This window comes from Tenrec ecaudatus, chromosome 4 (genome assembly GCF_050624435.1).
Source record: "Tenrec ecaudatus isolate mTenEca1 chromosome 4, mTenEca1.hap1, whole genome shotgun sequence".
Taxonomy (NCBI): domain Eukaryota; kingdom Metazoa; phylum Chordata; class Mammalia; order Afrosoricida; family Tenrecidae; genus Tenrec; species Tenrec ecaudatus.
Window position 1 is genome coordinate 24,116,925 of NC_134533.1, and position 20,997 is coordinate 24,137,921.

At 43.0% G+C, this 20,997-nt stretch overlaps 1 protein-coding gene and 1 pseudogene across 12 annotated transcripts in view; both read left to right on the forward strand.

The window, feature by feature from the left end:
* The first annotated feature begins 207 nt into the window (after window positions 1-207).
* AMBRA1 (autophagy and beclin 1 regulator 1) overlaps window positions 208-20,997 on the forward strand; it is a 174,596-nt gene continuing 153,806 nt past the window's right edge. For 8 of the 12 annotated variants that reach the window (XM_075545788.1, XM_075545787.1, XM_075545790.1 and 5 more), the window contains exons 1-2: window positions 208-446; window positions 777-985. The gene's annotated coding sequence lies outside the window, so the exon portion shown is untranslated. The remainder of the gene's footprint in view (window positions 447-776; window positions 986-20,997) is intronic. The other 4 variants (XM_075545795.1, XM_075545797.1, XM_075545798.1 and 1 more) reach the window with 1 other exon arrangement.
* Window positions 14,346-15,394, forward strand: LOC142445769 (ubiquinol-cytochrome c reductase complex assembly factor 2 pseudogene; annotated as a pseudogene).

Genomic DNA, 20,997 nt, shown 5'->3' on the forward strand with positions numbered 1-20,997 from the left:
CTTCTCAAGAAAAGCTCTAGAGCTGGATACAATCTAAACAGTTAGCAGCCGACGTAGAAAATGGCAGACGCACAGGCTTGTTTACGCTTGGGTTTCGGATCTGTGCTTGTTTATTTATGTCTTGGACAGAAACCGGACCTTGAGAAGCGGATCTGTGTTTCGGCGCTCGGCTCTAGTGCCTTGATCGATTGCACCGGCCCTTCCGCAGTAATGTCTGGGCGTTCGTGTGTTCGGTGATCTTCTGCGCCGTCTTCTCGCTTGATGTCTCCAGAGCAGTGGCGGCGCCCGGTCTAGGGCTGAGTTACTCGGGAGGCCGTGCGTTCAGGCCGCTTTCTTCTGCCGGTCGGCAGAGCGCACTCCTTGCTTCCTTCCTGCCCGTTTCTCCCTCCTGTCCGTGGCTTGGTCCGCCCGTTGGACTGTAAACCGAGCCCCCACCCGCCTCGCAGGTAGGCCCGGGAGGAGCCTGGGAGGCCCGGCCCGGCATCCTTCGGCCGCGGGGTTGAGGAGACCTTGGCGCCGGCGGGTGGGCGGGCGAACCCGCGGCCGAGACGCGGCCAGAGGAGGGGCTGGCGGGCTGCGTTCGGGGGCGCGGCCGGAGGGGCGGCTCGCAACGCCCGCAGAAGCCGGAAGGAGGGAGGGATGCTGGGCTGCCCGGTGCGGTTGGCTTGGGAGGGAATGTTGGACTTGGGGCGGGTGTCGGCGCCCCCGGAGTCTGGGGGGGAATCGTTGACCAGGAACTGTGCGCGCTTTGACCCTCCCCCCTTTCTCCTCCGAAGGCTCCGGGTGTCAAGACTCAGTTGCACTGGGGACCCTCTGAGTCCCGCCGTCGAAGGGATCCTCGAGTAGGTGGAGGCGTGTGGAACAAGGCCCTCTGGCTCTTCTGAACGAAGTGTCATTTTTTCGCCTTTTTTGGTTGGGGAAACCGAGGCTGAGGTCTGGGACGTGACTCGCCCCCCCACATCTCCTGGAGATCTTTAAAGGCACCGTAAGTCACTTTTTGTCATTTACCTGTTTGCTTTTTTGCCCTCTGCGTTTTACCAGGGTGTGCACCCCGTGATGGGTCGTGTAATTGTGATTTCTTCTTCCAAGGAATACAGCTTCTGCCCCGGTGTCAGAAGTAAAGAGGCCAGAGGCCGTGTGATGTTTTGCGAGGGTGTTCCTTTTCAAAGTCTGTATTCTTTTAGCGCAAGTAACAATGGCATTGTCTTTTTGTGTCTGGAGAGATACTTGTGTATGTTGGCCAGTTTGCTCTCTGGTAGATTCTTTTTCTTCCCTCCTTGTCCCTCAGCCTGTTCTGAGTTCAAGTGTTTCAGCTATCGTTTTTGACAGAGGATGGTGTAGATTTTGAATTTGGATATTTGTTTTTGTGAGAGTTTACTTTCTGAGAAGTATCCAAAGACAAGGGAGCGAATTCCTTTTGGAATTGTTCTGCCACGTTTGGGTAAGGATCACTACAGGTAAAAAGTGTGTGTAGGTTTAACTCTAGAAGCTCTGTGTTTCTCCCCAAACTTGAGTTACGTGTGCTTACACACTTGATTTTCAGTGAATTTGGTGTTGTGCTCCTGTGGTCACAATTTGTGTAACTTCTTTGTTAAAAATAGGTAATCAGCCTAGAGGTCAATCTAGGTTGGATAAGTTTCCATAGTATGTGGAATCATGCAGGAGGAGGATGTTTTCAAAGGAGAACAGATTAAATTCCTGGTCCTTGGCTGACCCTGTGCACTCAAGTTGATGACCCTGTATAATTTTAGAATACTCGTGGGTTTCGGGAAGATTTGCTTTCCCTCCTCTAATTTTCTGTGTGAGGTCAGCAAGGTTTAAATGAAAGATCCTTGACCATTAGTGATTTTCTAGTTACTCAGACCTCAGTGCTCAGAGAAAAAAAGGATTAACAAAGAACCACCAGACTATATGGAGACTCTAGATGGGAGAGTTAGGCAAAGAATGTGTATTCTTTGAAAAAAAAAAAAAAGGCCTTTTGGTGTGTTTGGTGTGAGAGAGTATATCAGAGGGAAGCGACATTGCCCACTAGTGAGTGGGGGCTAGAGTTCAGTGTAGCATTTAGGAGCACCTGATGTGTGCTAATAATACACCAGGACTGCTATGAGTGTCACAGAGCAGTATTGGGGACACCTTATGTTATGTTTCTGTATAAAGAATTTAAAAGGTTGTAGGGGAGGAGTGGAGGAAAAGATTGTGGGGGTTATCAGCCTCGTACCCCTTTCTGTTGATGACGGGAACTCACTTAGCTTTTAACTTACTAGATCCTGTCTTGTCAGATCAGGCTCTCTTCTGCGATTTCCTTTTAGAACCATACAGGTTCCTAATAGGATTGAGTTATTCTTTCAGTAAGAAATTTCCTGTGGATTCTCAAAGACACGACTTTTTTGAGTATTTTTTAGAATTTGTTCTGGAATGGAGTTATTTGTGTCACTTGGAAAAGATTAGTTATATGGAGCATTTGAAAACCATCAGTAATTTTTATTAACAATAATTGCGTGTACTTTCTACCGTATAATTGTCAACACTTTTTTTCAGTATGTCTTAGGAGACTTCAACAACAACAAAAACAACAAAATCAATGCCATTGAGTTGATTCCAACTCATAGAGACTCCATCGGACAGGGTAAAACTGCCCCTGTGGGTTTCTGAGGCTCTTATTTGCTATGGCCTTACGGAATTGTTATTCGCTGGACCATAGTCCTGATTTTGTGATTGCTGCGGAGTTTGAGCATTTACGGTGTGCCAGGGTCCTTGTGAGTGCTGACAGCTAAGGTCGAGGGTCTCACTCTGCCCATGTTACAGAACACTTGCCTCTCAAAGGAACTGGAGCGAATGTTTTGTTGTCAGCACACCAAGCTCTTATTTTTCCAAGATATGCTTCAGCCCTGATTGAGTTATTTTGGAATGGGACTTAGATTTTTTTTTCCCTCAGTGGTTTGGTTTATAAAAACAAACCAAAAAACAAACAAAACCCCTGAAGTTCCTTTAATCAGAGTCATTCTCCTTCCTTTCTCCAGTTCCTCATAAACCCTAAGAGAACTTTCTGTTTCTTATCATAATTTCTATTTATACAGAAATTCTATGCTTAAAAAAGAAAAAAAGTTCTATAGTATAACCTGCCTTGTGGTTTGGGGGCAGTTTGTATTTTATCTTTTCAAACTCCTCTCCTGCTCCATGAGAAATAGATCTTTCTTTTTTTCACAAAGCTAAAGTCAGTTTCAGATAAAGAACATTTTTGTGATCAGTTTCTGTCAGAAAGTATGAGTCTAATAGTCAGTGGCAGCCTGCCAATGTGATGTGGTGAAAAGAGATTAAGGAATCAGGAGACCTGAGTTTAAGGCGTAGGCTTACCCATTTGCCAGCTTAGAAATCTTGTGTAAATTGCTTCTAGAGACTATAGGGAAATAGTTCCTTATTGAGCACTTTGTATGGATTATCTTATTGCGTACCCATAGCATCTCCCTGGGGGAGACAATGCTTTGTCTCCATGGATCCTGAAGCTCAGAGAGGGTATATGGTAGGACCCAGTCTGAGTTCACACCGTAGAACAGGGTATCAAAAGGAAAGGCTGTTGAATTTCACCTTATTTAGAGACTAGAAGACAATGCTGCTGTGATAATATGTCGGGTGGGGGCGGGGCAGGGGAAGTGTAGGCCTTTAAAAGATATGGGCATGTTCCAAAATGATCTTTTGTGCCCTCTTCCCGTGGTAGTTAGTTTACAGGTGTCATCTAGGTTCTTTTGACACCTTGCTGTTTTCAAGGCAGTGTTAGGCAAGACAGACCATCATGGAGCACAGAGGTGAACCAGCAGTAAACCAGCACGGCCAGGACTTGCTGATATGTGTGTGGAAAGGAGCAAGTGCTAGGGAAAAAGTAGTGCTATAGGTGCTACGGGTTTAGATGGGGCGAGAGTAAGGATACTTACCCCTCTTTTTCTAGTTAGTCTTGCTTTATGTAACTTTAGAATGCCCTGCTCTGGAGTACCAGGAGGGTAACAAGTCAGTGTGCAGCGACACACTGACGGGGTTGGCGCTTCAGATTTGCCCTGCAGTCCCGAGACTGATTTCTTGGAAGCAGAGCGCCAGCTCTGCCACAAAAAAGCCCTGGTGATGCGCCTTTGGTGTGCAGTCCCACTCTGGTGCACATGGGAAGCCAGGAGACAGAACGGGCTCGATGGCAACTTGCTCCATTATTTTGGGTTGTACTCGGTATCCCTGTCTTCCAGGAGCCCTGCTGGTGTGGCGGGTACACATTGGGCTGTGTCTGAAAGGTCAGCAGTTTAAAGCCACCAGCCAGTTCTGAGGGACAAAGCCGGGCCTTTCTACTCCTGTGAACAGTTACAGTTGAAACTCACAGCAGCAGTTCTGCCTTGTCCTCTAGGGTCGCTCTGAGTCAGCACTGACTCGATGGCAGTGAGCATGGTTTGGGTTTTTTAATTAAAAATTTTTTTGGTTTGGATTTTATTTTTTTTAATAAATCACTTTATTAGGGGCTCTTACTTTAATAAATCACTTTATTAGGAGCTGACCAGGAAAGATTTCTTCCAGAGCTTGTACTCTGAATTTGGACTTCTGCTCTCCTATGTAGTGAGAAAATACGTTGCTGTCTGTTAAACAACCCCTCCTACTCCCACCTTGAAAAAGATAGATAGACCTAGGCAAACTGTTGAAATTGAAAGGAAAGTTGTAGACTTGGTAAAGTAAGTTAGTGAGAAAGAGGAAGTTATCTCCCTCCAGGAGATAAATTGACCCAGTAGCTGCGACAATGGCCTCAAACATAACAATACTCCTGAGGATGGTCCAGGACCAGGTAGTGATTGGTTCTGTTTTGTAGAGGGTTGCTGTGTGCCAGAAACGACTTGGCACCTAACAGGAGAACTCGAAGCATTTGCAGCTGACACGCAAAGATTGCAGTCTTCAGTATGGATTACAACTCAAAGAAGATCAGTATCTTCACAACTGGACCAATAGGTCCATCATGATAGATGGAGAGAAAGTTAAAGTTGTCAAAGGTTTTGTCTTGCTTGGATCCATAATCAATGCTCATGGAAGCAGCAGCCAAGAGATCCAAGATGTATTGGGTAAATCTGCTGCACAAGACCTCTCTAAAGTGTTGAGAAGGTTACTCTGAGGATCAACGTATGCCTGACCCAGATCATAATGTTTTCAATCGCCTCCTATCCATTTTAAATTTGGGTGTTGAATAAGGAAGACTGAAGAATAGTTGATGTGTTTGAATTATGGTGCTGGAGAAGAATATTGAAAATACCATGGACTGCCAAAAGGACAAACAAATCTCTCTTGGAAGAAGTACAGCCAGAATGCTCCTTTGAGAAGAGGAGGGTAAGGCTTCATCTTATGTACTTTGGACCACTTTGTCAGGAGAGACCAGACCCTGGAGAAGGGCATCGTGCTGGGTGAAGTAGAGGGCAGTGTGAAAGAGGAAGACATAGTACTGAACCGAAAGTTAACAGTTGTGAGGATGGTGCAGGAAGGGCAGTGTTTTGTTCTGTTGTACAAGGGTTCTTATGAGTGGAAACCAACGTGACAGCCCCTAACAACAACAGCAGTATTTAAAGTAGTCCTGCAGGTGGTCATTTAGCTTTAAACAAACCTTTCTTGAGATTCGTGTCCCGTTTGCTGGCCCCCTGTAACACGAACATATTTGGGATTGGCTAATTTCATAGGGTGGCAGTGAAAGTTGGTTCACAGATAGCACCAATGCCATGGCCTCCCTGGCTTTCCACCCAATGGATCAGGGCTGGATTGTGTTTCGTTCTGTTGTCCATAGGGTGGCTATGAAGCAGAACCAACTCAATGGCCCCTATCAACAACCCCAAACCAAAAAACCAGATTCACAGCCGTTGACTCATACTGATTCTTAGTGACCCCCTGTGGGTTTCTGACACTAGAATATTAACTGTGTACTGGAGTGAAATGCTCAGTCTTTTCCCCAAAGAGCTGCTGGTGGTTTCCAACTGCCGACCATGGAGATTGTGTCCCAGTGTGTAGCCCCTACACCACCAGGGCTCTTTGGCTAATAGCAGCAGCAAAATAGCAGTATCTAAAGTATTATTTGAAGCCTTTTCCCCAAGAAATTGAACATATTTTGTAAACATTTTTACTAACGCTTTTCAGAATTCGGTTTCTATCTCTTTAGAATGAAGGGGCACAAATTTCACATCATCCTTTATCATTTGTTTATTTTTCTCCAATATAGAATGTATATCCTCCCATGAAACCACATTGCTGTCGTGTAGGATTGATAAAATGACGCATCTGCAATTTTGCTGGGTTGGAGGGGGTTGATCTGCATGGGTGACTTGGGGAGTGAATTAAGAGTATTTTCCATTTCTGTGAGAGGGCAGAAAACTCCCGTTCCTCTTGAGGAACAGCATAGTGCACTGCCTCAGGAGCCAGGCAGCCTGGCTTCAGAATCCCAGCTGAACTACTTACTTACTAGGTCTGACTGGGGCAAGTTACATAAACCTCTCTGTGCCTTTTCTCATCCGTAGAACATCTTAACATACAGCAGTGGTAAGAATTAAATGACTTAATGTGTGTAACTTTAGAAGAGCACAACTATAATTACCAGTATTATAACAAGACAGTGATTACATATGAGCTTCAGAAGAAGAACAAATCTACAGATATTTGGATTGAAGCTTGGTACTTTTGAGAAAACTAGAATAAAGACTGGAAAGTTAACAGCAGCAAATTTATCTCACCTTTCCCTCCTTAACGACTTGCTGCCCACAAGCTGATTCCCTCTTCAATCAGATCCGAACAGAACTACCCACAGGTCTCCACGGCTGCAACTCTTCATGGCCGTAGATTGCCACATCTGTCTCAGGCCGTGCCCGTCAGCTGCCTGCAAATCAAGTAGAAGCGTGCACCTGTGCTGAGAAGAAGCCTAGAAAGCAACAATACATAAGCACGTTCCTAATGTAAGATGGATGAGAAATTTTTGAGAATTTTCATAATATATGTAGCAAAACAGGCCAAGACTATTTTAGGAATAAAGGAACATTTCATTGGAAAACAGGTAGAAAATGTCTGCACTGGCATGCGTATTTTACCACATATTTGAACTATGGTTGGTGCTTAGAGGGTTTGGAAGAGGATGATTAACGAAATGGGAAAATGGCAGTACTTAGGGAAAAGTTAAAGACAGCAGGCCGTCTTGGGTCAACCGCTTGAAGTGGGAGCATACTTTCTGCACAGTGGGAAAAGCTCAGAATCCAGTGGGGTTCATTGTTTGTATTCTTATGCCCTTAGAAATTGTGGGTTGCCTTCACGCCATTTTTCTCTCTCAATCTCTCTTTTAAAAAAATGTTTTTTCTCTAAACCTCTTTAATATTTCTGCACTGTCATGCAAAAAATAATCCATCTACTGATTAGAGCAGTGTCCTGTTTATCAGGCATTCATTCAGTCCATCCTCCTTGAATGTCTACCTCTGTGGTAGGCAGTGAAGAGACCAGCATACGTCCACAGAGACAGTGCCTACTGAGTGCTAAGTGCCTACTGAGTGCTAATTGCAGGCTAGAAGTTTTACATACAAAGTACATTGTGTCATTGTCCTTTTCATTTCCATAACAATCTCAGTTCCCCCATTCCATAGATGTGGAAATTGTGGCATAGACTGATTTAGCCATTTGCCCAAGGCCCTATAGCTGGGAAGTCCAGAATCAGGATTTGAATCCAAGAAGCCTATTGCCAGAGTCTCTTTCTCTTAAATGCTGAGTCAAACGAACTCCGTAGGCCTTTAAACAATTCTCAAGCCTGTGACCCTTGTGTCATTTTCTGTTCATACCCTTGTAAGACAGAGTGTAAGTGCTCCACAGGGTTTCCAAGGTTGTAGAGCTTCACCGAGGCACACTGCCACTACTTGGCCCTGGAGTGGTTGGTGGTGTCAAACAGTCAACCTTTTGGTTAGCAGCCTAAGTACACAGCCCTGTGTTTCCAGGGCTCCTTAAAACAGTTCTTTATGCTTTAAACCAGCAGTTCTCAACCTGTGTGTCGTGACCCCTTTAGGGGTCGAAGGACCCTTTCACAGGGTTCTCCTGATTCATAACAGTAGCAAAATTACAGTGATGAAGTAGCAATGAAAATAATTTTATAGTTGGAGGGTCACTACCACATGAGGAACTGCACTAGGAAGGCTGAGGACCACTGCTTTAAACAATGGCCACCATCCACATTAAGACTAGAGCAGAAGCTGGGCTCTGGCCCAATGGATAGTCACTGGACTTCCAAGACTTCCCAACAAGACTAGAGCCGAAAAAAACAAACAAAACAGATTTTGTCTATGCCCTGATAGAGATTATTGTCTGGAGGGGAAAGAGACAGTAAACATGCAATTATGCCAATACATGTATAATCGCAAAGTGTGTTAAGTCCTGTGAAGGAAAGTAGAAAAGAGACCGTAGTAGGGGATCCTGCATTGAATTGGGGTTTGCAGGAAAATTTCTAAGAAGTGATACTTAAGCAAAGACTAGGAAGATGAAAGGGGAAGATTGTTTTGAAAACCTTGAGTGGAAAAAAATTAGGCATATTTGAGACACTGAAAACATGGTATTGCCAAGTGGGAGAGAAGATTTTGATATTAAGATTAATTGGAAGCCTTTGAAGGTTTTAAGCATGTGCGTCATGATTTGCTGTGCTGATTTTTTGGAGAGTCCTCTGGCTACATTGTGGGGAGTGGTTTGGGATGAGAAGTGAAGGACGTCGAGTTAAGAAGCTGTGCTGTAGCCCAGGCAAAAGATGAGGATGGTTAGTTTAGGCCAGGGGTCCCACGGGCCACTGCGGCCCGCCAAGGACATTTATCCGGCCCTCCAGGTGTTTTGGCCTCATTTGGTTTTTTACTTCAAAATAAGATGTGTGCAGTATGCATAGGAATTTGTTTCATAGTTTTTTTTTTTAAACTATAGTCCGGCCCTCCAACAGGTCTGAGGGACAGTGAACTAACCCCCTGTTTAAAAACTTTGAGGACTCCTGGTTTAGGGTATAGGCAGTGGGGATGGAAAGAAATAGAAATATTTAGTATTTTGAAATTGGAACAGGCAAGACCGAATGATGGGTTGCATAGGTAGAAAGAAGAAGGTGTCAGGTCTTATGCCCAGGCTTGGTTTGAGTGTCTGGACAGATGAAGGTGCTGTTTCTGAGATGACAGCATGTGAGCAGCAGTAAAGTTTGACTGCAGTTGGGGAGTGGCGGGAAGCAGTCCTGTTGGTCATGCCTGGGAAAACATCAGTAGAGAGAGCAACAGTGTAAGCTGTTGGAGATAAAGAGTGACACTGGGTTTATCAGTCTGGAGGCTGCTGGGTCATCATTGACTGTCAAGTAAAAAGGAGGAGATCTACCAGAGAAATAGTTAGGAGTAGGAGAAGCACACTCAACCAAAAGAGAATCCAGGAAGAACATGTTGCAGAAACAGAGGAGTGTTTCCCGAAGGAGGAAATAGTGTATTTGACTGGATATAGCAAGAGCAGTGTTGGAAGACTGTAAAGGCACGAGCCAGATTGATGCGGGCTTAAGGAATAGGAAGGAAAGAGAGCATCTTTATATTTTAATGAATAGTATCTGTCTCTCCATAAGAAGAAAAACCGTAAGACTAAGGTCTGTGATGATAGGAGCCATAACTTTGCATATTTGTGTTCTTGATATCTTTTAAGTTTTATTGCCGCTTTATCTTCATATCTCACAATTCAGTAGTTTAGTCATATCAAGAAGAGTTGTGTAAAAAAAGAGAGTTGTACAATCATTACCACAATTAATTTTAGAACATTTTCTTTTTCCTTCTACTCATTATTATTTATGTAATAATTATTTTTTAAATGTGGCAAAAATATACACAATAAAACAATGTATAATTCAGTGCCATTGATTACACTCTTCGTGTTGTACACCGTTATTGATATCCTTTTCCAAATTATTATTCCGCCAACATTAACATAAACTCAATGATGTCCCCTGAGCAAATACACTTTTCCTCCTTCACCCATGGTGATCACAGGTCAAGTGTGGTTTCGTTGTTTCTTTTCTTTTTCTTCTGGTAGTTTGCTTGACATAATAACCTGGATAGCTTGTCAGAAGGTTGTTTTAAAGGAGAACGGGTAGAAGGATTGAGGTTATTTGCAAGCTGCTGAGAGTAATGCTTCTTGTAGTCTTTGTATGTTGACTTTAAAAATGCAATGCTGCGGTTGTGACAGTATTGACAGTGACAGTAAGGGTAGGGTAGGGTAGAGCTGCCCTTAAGGCTGTGATCTACTGAAGCGGCTCTCTCTTTCTCCCGCTGAGAGGCTGGTGAGTTCTCACTGCTGCTGAGTGCTGCTTAACCCTAGTACCCAGGGCTCCTTATACTTTAGTCTTAGAACTCATCTTACTCCAAAGTTTATTTACTTCTTACATACTTTTTTTTTCTTATAAGCTTTTCAACTCTTCTAAATCTTAATTCTTTTCTTGCCTGCCTGTCTGTCCTGCCTGGAGAACTCCTGCTTGGGAAAGTAGAGGCCAGCAAAAGAGAGGAAGGCCGGTAAGGAGCTGGCTGCAACAACAGGCTAGAAGAGAGCAAACACTGAGGGTGGCACGGGGCTGGGCGTTGCTTCATTTTGTGTATCCAGGCTCCCTGGGACACAACCAGCTCCACAATCCCTAGCAGCAGCCGCCCGCCTATTAGGGCAATTGCTTTCCTGTGGTCATTGTTACTATAGCTAATTAGTTGAAATGTTTGCCTTTAATCCTTATCTCCCCCCCTTCATTTATTTATCTATTATTAGGTCTTATTTCCAGGTAATGTGCTGTAGAATTGTGATGAAACCGTGGACTCATTTTGGTTTCCGTTTTGTTTGCCATTTACCTATTCTTCACCCAGGGTCTAATTAGTTATATTCAGATAATATTAAGCATTTTATAAAATTGTTTTCCTGGGAAGCACTAAACATTTTATGGACATTGTCCCATCAGTTCCCTTTACATTTGCATATTACTGATGGGATAATTGAAGTGCAGCATCTGCATCTTTTTACTTTCCAGCATCTTCGGAGTATGGCAGTGACGAAACTGGGAATTTAGGACTCGTAATCATGTTCTTTGTCTGAGGTGACCCATTTAAAGCCATGTTGCGTTTACATGAAACGGTTTGAAATGGCCTGCCTGTATTTCAGTCTCTTGAAGAGATAGTGTTCAGGTGGTGTTAAGCAGATGTTTTCCTTCTCTAAAGGACGGACAGGAGGGGAAGGACGGACAGGAGGGAATGTGTTTTAATTGCAACAGAAGGAATATAGAATGCTTATTAGAAAGACCTTACTGACTACAAGCTATTGGAAAGTTCCCAAAGTAGGTTGTGCAATATCTTCCTTGGAGACTTAGTTACTGTCTTCCTGGTATGGCTTAGGTGTGAATTGAGGGAGATGACCCAGGTGCCTTCCTGAGGTCCCTGATGTAAGGCTTCTCAAAATAGCATCTCTGGCATCTTCACAGGTTTATTTTTCATATTTCTCATGAAGAAAGAGAGAGTAGGTAAATTGTTCAGATCTCCCAGTAAAATATGAGATTAGCATTCTAAGTCATCTTGGCTCCCATGCCTTTGTTGACTGCTTAGGGACTTGTTCCATGCCTTCAGTGAATCTTTTCTTGGCTGTGTGATATCCCCGTGTTAGGATTCTTCTGAAACCATAAGGATGAAAGCCAACATCTGTAGCTTCCACAGTGTGTGTGATTTGAGAGTTGGCTGGGCTCAGGTTGGAAAGGCTGAGCATCTCTTTCCTGTAAAAACTGCTTTGGTCTCTGGGTACACATGCAGAAATGGGAGCACATTATCAATAACAGATTAAGGTAATGGATTCTTAATGACTAGTTTAGGCATAGGCCAGGTTAAAATTGTTTAGGTGAAGGAGCGCATGACATAGATACATTTTTGATATGTGGTGCCTGGAGACATAGAAGCCCAGACGATGGACAAATGAATCTTAAGTTCTGTTCGTATAGGACAGGAACATAAAAATACTCATTAAATGCAATGTTAAGTTGCCAGCTTAAATGTTCAGCTCAGGAAAAGCCAGAGCTGAGGTATTCAGCCCAGCATCGACTCATCCATTTCACACTTGGTGTCTCCGTCTAGCTAGCTCAAAGGAAGCTGTTGTGTATAGTCAGACTCCTGCTTGGGTCATTGGGTCAGTGACTCACGGGGTGCCTAAGTTAGAAAAGGAGTTTCCCATTGGTACCTTTAACGGAAGCTAAGCGTCATTATTTATTTATTTTTAAGTTGAATTTTGGGAGTGGTATTTGTTCACTTCCTGCTACTGAAAATATCATCACACACCTACATTTATTGAGTACTCTTGAATTTACCTCAGCTCTTAGCACTGTAGAATACATCGTGGGCAGCCATCTTTTCAGTGCTTGCCATCGTCTGGGAGCTTTTTATTAGGCACGACAGACCTACGGAGTGCGGATGGCGGCATCCCTGTTGTTTCTGGCCAAAGGGTCTACAGCTGCGGGGACCGGCAGCCCTTGCAGCGGAGAAGGCCACGAAATCTTCCGGTGGGAAGCCCGAGCTGCTCACTGTGTTCCCTGGAGGGGCGCGGCAGAGTAAGGAGGTGCTTTGATTCTACCCCCTGACTTCAACCAAAGTAACCCTACTTGTATTTGGTTCATATTTTGGTGTTTTCATCCAAGATTTCGTTTGGAAAAAGGTTTCTGCTGCTGCTGCTCCAAAGCAAATAAGCCCAGGGAGCCAGCCATCTGAGAAACAGGGAGAGAAGATTAGTTAGTTAATCCAGCCTACCAGTGGGAAGAATGGCCAAATTCCATACCTGCTGGTCAGGAGGTTTTGTGAAGGTTTGAAGTGATGATGTCACAGTCACCCCCATGGTATGGTTATTCTGTCTTTAGGCACTGTGGTGTTTTGGACAAAGTGTGTGGCTTCTAAATTTGAACCAAAGTCTGACGCCTGGGTAACTCCTGGGGTTGGAGGACACTTAATTCTCCAAACCTGGTGCCCTAGAGTGCAAAATGGGGATGGTAATATTTACCTTTTAAGAGTGATTTATTCTACTACTCTGAAAGTATGAGACCCACCCTTAGGCCACCTCTCCCAGCCTCAGGCAGGACTCCAGGTGCCCCAGGGCAGCAGGCTGGGCTTCCAGTGGAAGCAGGCAAAAAGTCTTCACCTTGACTGACTGCCTTGATTGCGGAGGAGCAGTTGCCTCCCTCCCCTCCTCCCCCCAACTGGTTCTCTCACTGTTGATCTTCAATCCTGGTGGACGGGTTCCAGAGCTGTGACCTGGGGTCCCCTGCCTACCCTGGTCTCAGGTAAATGTGAATGCAGACAGGTGTGAGAGCCTGTCCTCCTTGATTGCCCCCCAGGCCTCATGATGGTGCTACCTAAGAAAGTCTTCCCACATTGCCTAGCGGTCACATCAGAGGATTCCCACAGCAGCGTGTACGTGACAGATAGAATCTCTTGGCTATACCTGTTTGTGGCTTAACTCTGTATGTAAAGGAAAAGACACAAACTTGAAAATGATTTGTCATCATCAGCCCAAAACAAACACGAAATTAAAATAATTATTGCAAAAAAGGTGATTTATAAGGATCAAATTACAAGTTATAAATGATCACTACTCATACCAGTCAGTTCCCAAATCCAAGCTGTTGCTAAGCTGGTGATGTTGTTGATGTCATTTTTTTAGGGTGTGCCCTACCACCCCCAAATGTTTGGAGAGCTGTCATGTCAAAGATAGGCGTTCTTTTACTTACTGTGTGTACCTTGGAGTGGCTAATTAGCATGTTTGCTTTCGATTAATCTCTAAACTGCTATGCATTCATGGATGCATCTGTCATTGATGAAGTAAGAAAACTTGGGCTTCATTAAGTTCATTATTATTGGACATGAAGGAACCAGCATCGGAAAGGAACTTCAGGTAATGAATGAATGGAAAGATCTGAGTTTCTTTTTTTTTTTTTTGAGATTCTTAACATGACCTTAGTCTTAGAGAAACGGACAAGTCACCTTATGTTTTCTAGATCTTATGTTCAAAAGGATGTCTAACTCACTTTTAACTTTATGTCTTCAACTTGACCAAGACAGTAAAGGAACTTTCACTGCCAGAATTTCCAAATCTAGCAGCGTTCATTTAGCTTTGTGCTGACTCGAGCTGGCAAGCTTCGGTTTATACTTGCTGAGCATGACCACAGTGCAGTGCTTGGTACAGACGAGCTTTGAGGACCATGTGTCCAGGATCAAGAAAGAATATTTGGTTTGTAGAATAGACTACCAGAGGAACCACATGCGACACAATGGTTAAAGTTCTCTCTGCGGTAACCTGCAGGGCCCAAAATGGTGGCTGACCGCTACTGGTATTTCCCTAAGCTCTGTGAGAAATGGCCTGTGGAAGAGACCAAATGGGCCGGCATTTGGGCGCTTACCTGCAGCAGCAGGTAGCACAGGCCTTTCAGGAAGGAGAGAACATGTACATCTCAGAGCCCGAAGCTTGTAATCAGATGCACGAGGTTAGCTTGTCTCCATTCAAACTATTACAGAGACACAACACAGCTTCAGTGACCTGTCCTTGGGAGAGTACAAGCTTGGCTTGTCCACAGACACCTTGGAAGAATTTAAAGAAATGAATAAAGGCATGTGGAAGAAGCTGCAGAATTTTGCCCCCCAAAGTCTCCAGGAAAAGCATAAGGCCTGGGCGAGGTCCTTGTCTCAGCCTGTTCATAAGTGTGGGGTCTTGTATGTTACTATCATAAATAAAACTGACCCCGGTGACCCCCCCCCCCAAAAAAAAGTGCTCTCTGCTAACCAAATGGTTGAGGGTTCCAACTCTTCTCCCTGGGAGAGAGAGAAAGCTTTGGCAGCCCGCTTTCTTACAGATTTAAAAATCCATAGTGACCTGTAGGTAAGATAACTGTCCCATAGGGCTTCTGAGGCGATTAAACTTTCTTGGAAGTGGGCAGACACACCGACCTTGCAGTTAGCAGCCCAACACTTAACCCACTGTGCCACCAGGCATTTCTGTAGAGTCTTAGACAGCCCTGAGAACCCTTCAAGGGAGTTGTACTCTGCCCTGTAAGTCAGAATCCATTTGATGGCGATGGATTTGGTTTTTTTGTTTTTGTATATAGAATATCAGAGCAGCGAGTCAAACTAGAATCATTGAACTGGAAGGAAGCTAATGGGAGAGATTATTGTGTTTGTGAAGGTAGCTGGATTCTTTGTATTCCCTGAGGGTAACACTTTGAAGAAATGATGTGAGGGCCATGTTTGATCTCCTTCAGCTATACAAGGAGGAAGGAGTGCCAGCTGCACACCTGCCCAAGGAGGAGCCTCCAAGGCAGAGGTCAGACACGCCCCCAGCCTCCAACCTTTTCGCCCTGTTCTAGCGCCAGCTTCCCCTCCCTGGGCACTCAACCGCACTGAAGTTGGTAATTCCATTGCAATGGCTACACAGAGCTCACAAACAGTGCTCCTGATGGTGGGAGTTTACAGGTTACAAATGTTAAGTATACAGTGTTTTTGTTTGTGGTGTCTCTTGTCAGCCATGCTGCCAGATGAGTCTCCCTGTGGTCCTCGACCTGAGCGTGTGGGCATCTTGACCTCTGCCCTGCTTGGACAAGTATTACAGAGCTCCTTTTGTGCTGATGAATGTTAAAGGGCACCCTACTCTACAAGCCAGCCTCCTCCCTGAAGGCACTCAGCTTTGCTTCTGCTCTGTCTCATGGTCGTAGTGCTTCTCCTCTGCCATAGGACACACTTCTTTCCTGGTGGTCGTGGGAGTCTCAGTGGAATGGTAAAAACCAACCCTCCATGAGAGAGTCACCCACCCTATTTGCATAGTGAGGTTACAAAGACTCTGGATCGAAGAGACATTATAAGTAATGTACTTCACTGCAGACTTGTACATTAGCTAAAACATGTTACAGTTGTCTTCCCACTAGAAAGCTCTCCACGGTCAGACATCTTTTCTGTTTGTCCCTGCCACTTTTCTATCTCTGTTACCTAGTCGGGCTTTATACACATTATATTGTTGTCGTTGATATCAACTCATAGTGACCCTTTAGGACAATGTATAATTCCATAGGGTTTCTGAGGCTGTAAATCTTGGAAGTGAGCGGATTGCCTAATCTTTCTCCCATGGAATGGCCGATGGATTTGAACTGCTGACCTGTGGTTAACAGCCCAATGTTTGGCCCACTACAACACCATCAGGCTCCTTGACACATAGTATACTCAACTCAGTTCACTGCCATTGAGTCAATTCTGACTCATGGTGACCCTTGGTAGAGGCCAGTACTGCCCTTGTGGGTTTCCGAGACTGTAACTCTTTACAAGCAATAGAAAGCTTCATTTTTCTCCTGTGGAGCAGGTGGTAGTTTTGAACTGCTAACCTTGTGATTTGCAGTGCAACGTATAATCCACTACACCAGGGGGCCTTGACATACAGTATAGACCGTTCTCCCCCTCAAATATGCTAAATGGAATAAAGAAAAATCAAGGCAGTCAACAGCTGCACTAGAAAAAGGCAAGTGCCTAAATTTACTTAAGTTTCGTGAGTTCCTTCTGCTGGCACTTGGTCATGTGGAAAGGCCTGATAGAGGGAAAACACCAGCTTTGTAACTTTGAATCACAGCTCTTCCATCTTGGACAAGTAATTTCCCATCGAGCTAGGTTTTTAGTCTGTAAAATGAGAGTGAGGGAGGAGGAGACTCGAGAGAGAGGAACTCTAAAGCATTAACCCCTGCTGGTGGTAATAGCTCATGCTCCTTATAGACAGGTTGTTAATTCTTAGCAATCTAGTTGGTATTTCTGCTGGAAAGAGGAAGACTGTATTTTCAGAGAAGCTTAGTTTGCTGTGGCATGAACACATGGGAGTGTTATTTCCCCTTGCTGTGTGTTTTCTGCTGTAAAGCAATCATTTGGAATTTCTTCCTCTGTCAGGTCCGAAGGACAGTTACATGAAGAAACTTCTTTGGGGAAGGAGTAGAGTTGAAAAGATGTCAGAAAAACAGTAGTTCTAAATTTTGATAATTTTCTTTGATAATGATATTTATGCTTTCGTGGCAATACTTAAACTTCATACATGTTTTTATGAGCATATTTTAAGAGCAGTTTTTTATAGTTAAAGAGGATTAGGTTGAGACCATGTGAGAGGGAGATTATCCATTGACTGCTATTGTTTTACTTTTATTAAGTTTATTTTTTTAACTAAGCTTTTTATTTTGAGGTAATTATAAGAAATAGAATACTCTGCCCAGTTTTTCCCAGTTGCCATTGCGTTAACTCCGACTCCTGGTGATCCAGCGTGTGTCAGAGCAGATGGAGCTGTGCAGTTTCTCTTGATAGTGGTGGTGGTGAGAATATACACAGCAAGACATAGACCAGCGAACCATCGCTACACATATTTTGTAATGATTGACAATTACGTAACCATTCTTACTCACCAATTATAAGTTGTTTCTTCCTAATTAATGTAAATTCATTGCCCCAAGGGTTCTGTCTAATCTTTCACGTTGTCAGTTTGATCTCATAAAGATAGTTGTTAAGAGAACATACTGAAAACACATTTTTTATTAGTGAAACTAATGTGCTTTTTTTTTTTTTTACTAATGTGTTTTTTAGGAAGACTTCAGGGATATTTTTGGTTTAAGGTTTAGAGATTTATTTCAGGGCAATAGTTTTAGGGCTTTATTCAAACTTCATGACTCTGGGAAGTCTTAACCCCTTGAGAATTTGAATTTCTGTGGTGCGCGCCCCACCTCCCTTCTTATGGCTTGAACTGTGTGGTGTCTCCCCCTCCTGCCCATAGTTTTGTAAATTCCTGCTTTCTGTGCCTGTGGTTATATTCCCAATTGAGAATGGCTTGCCTATGTTATGTTAATGAGACAGTGCTGGGTGGATTTCGAGACAATCTCTTGTGAAATATAAAGGAGATTAAGCAAACAAGCTGGAGAGGCAAGGATAGGGGAGGGGGAAATTGATGCCAAGCCACGTGGAGATCTCCAACAACCAGGAAGCATGCTCCAAGAGAGAAAACTTTCCCTTTAGAGCTGGCACCCTGAATTCGGACTCTTGGCTTTCCCAAACTGTGAGGAGTTCAACGTTTGTTGTGGTATTTGTTACAGCAGTACAGATCACTATGATATCACTTTCTATCAGGACTTTTCTATGGCATATTTGATCAAAATATGCAGTAATGGCAGGGGGTCACTTGCAGTCTGGTCTCCTGGCAGAGGGAGCAGTTTTCACGGAGGCAATTAGCCACACATTCCAGTCCTCCTGTACCTGACTCTCCTACCTCACTTCCAGGTGAATAGCGATCAGTTGTGCCTTGAATGGCTGCTTGTAAGCTTTTAAGACCCCAGGCACTATGCCGTGAATTGGAAGGTAGAACCCAGGCATTAAACTTGTAATTAGACCAATTAACTGTGCTATACCATAAAGCTGTGGCCTTAAACCTCCAAACCAAGGACGAAATTCCATGAAGTTTTTTGTATATAATCTACTATTTTCTTTAAACAGAATTTTTTTGGTCATCATCATAAATCTTTGTCATAGGACTTTTGCAGTTCCATTTTTACAGGTATACAATTTATAGCAACTACAACAATCAGCCGCATAACCTTGCCCTTACCATCCATGATAATTACATTGCCATTAACCTCTCTACCCCCAGTAAACTTTATTCTTTATGCCTCTGTTTTTTCTTGTGTATTTATACAAATGAGACAACATATTTGTCCTCTGTGGTTGACTTATTTTACATAGCATGATATATTCCATTGCTGAATTCCACTGTGTATATTGTGTATATATATTGTGTATATATATTGTGTATATATATTGTGTATATGTATCGTATTTTGTTTGTCCATTTGTTGATGAATGGCATTTAGGGTGTATTCATCTTTCCTTAGGGCTTTAATCATCTTTTGAAAGTAGATTGTTAGGCCCATCTTCTGAGATGCCTCTAGTTGGATTCATTTGCACCTCTACTCTTTCACAGCTCCAGTCATTCGGTTAGTAACTTAAGCATAGTAACTGCACCACCCAGGGACTCCCCATTGCTCCTCCCCACCACCAATAGTAATGGACAAGAGAACAATGTAAATCAGAGAACACTACCATGACAGTCAAGATTAAAAATATTTCTATGACTGTAAGGTATCCTGATGCCCTTTTATAGCTACCCCCTGAAACAATCATCTGGAGACTGCAGTGAATACAGTTGTAATATTGCAGTGAGCTTTTGTCCACAGAATCTTGGGAGAGTGCTACAGTGGGGAAGGTGGCCCACTCTCCACTCTCCTACCCCCATTTTTAACGTCTAAACCAACACTGCTTTCTGTTTGTCTTGTTAATGTTATTATATAAATGGAATCATGTGGTATGGAGCCTTTTGGATTGACCTTTTTCACTCAGCTGAGTTGTATCAATAGTTCTTCTCTTTTTAAAAATTGCTGATTTTGTTTCACCATTTGTTCAATTATTTACTCATTGGAAGGATAGCTGAAGTTTCCTCATCCCTGATTCTTGGCTGTTATGAATGAAATGTCTATAACATTTACATACAAGTTTTTCTTTGAATATAAGTTTTTCTTTCCCTGGGATAAACACTTGAGTGCAGTGTGTGGATCATATGACATATATTGATTTTTTTAAAAGAAAAATTTAAAGAGAAAATAACTAAGTAAATGATTCTTATTCAGAGTACTCAAGACCCATACATTTTAAAATTTAATTTTAGAATTTTTTTTTCATGGTAACATGCTCACCTCAGCCCCGCTTGGTGGAGGCCAACTTTATTGCTAACCAAGGGTTATCAATTTTAGAATATTTTATTCATTATTGCTAATATACTTCTTTCCCTAATCTCTCCTGCCATAACCCTACAAAACTCTTACAATCTAGCAATCTAGTTATTGTCTCTAGCTTTATCTATCCTGGATTTTGTATAAAGAAAATTATACCCCCCAAAAAAGAAAATTACACCAAGAAGAAAACTCAGCAACTGTAACAAAATAGCAGGAGCCCTGGTGGTCTAGTGGTTAAGTGTTGGGCTGCTAGCCACCAAGGTCAGCAGTTCAAAACCACTAGCTGCTCTGTAGGAAAATGATTGGGCTTTCTACAAAATAAAATATAAAGCCTCAGTCCAAAAGAAAGCAAAAAAATAATAAATATGTAAAGAAATTAAAAGTGGACCAAGAGAGAAAAAAAACAAAAGATGTTAAAATTTAACCTAATTATAGCAACATGAATTCACTTTTTGATACACTCTGAGGGCAACACTATTCACATCCCCGTCAGTGGTCTGAGGGATTTAAATAAAGGCTTAATACCTATGGGGATTCTGCAAAATAATTTTGGGCTTTCATTGTCATCCTTAGCCATTTACAAATAGGTGCCCAGAATTTAAACTCTTAATACATTTCCCTCTTCTGATCTTGGATTTTATTATGTACAATCCTTCGATCACACAGGCTGCTATATTCCCTGGTGGGTGGGCTTAGTTGATCCCTCACTTAGTATATATTGCTTAATATGTAGTCTTAAAACTTAATGACTTTGATTTCTGGGGTTCGGCTCTAGCATCAAAGCAGTAATAATATGTTATAGTTGTCCTTGTCTCTTTCATCTGATGATCTGTGTCTGTGTAACAAATATTAATTAGCACTCACAGCCCTTGAGACAAGTAATGATAGCCCTATTGAGGTAGGTTGAGGCATGTACATCATGGAGCTTGCTTAAGGTTATGGCATGAGTCACAATGTCCTGACTCAAACTCATTCATATTTCTTTCACCTTTGTTTCCCAGATTGACTCTGTGTTTGCCATCTTGTAGATTTGTGGCTCTGAAAAGTTTGTTGTTTTTCTTTGTGTAACTGAGGTTTATTGCCTAACTATGGAAGCAGAATATTGTAGTGGTCAGAACATGTGCTTTGACATCAGTTCTGGTTTTGAATCTTTGTTGCTCTTGGGCACATCTCTT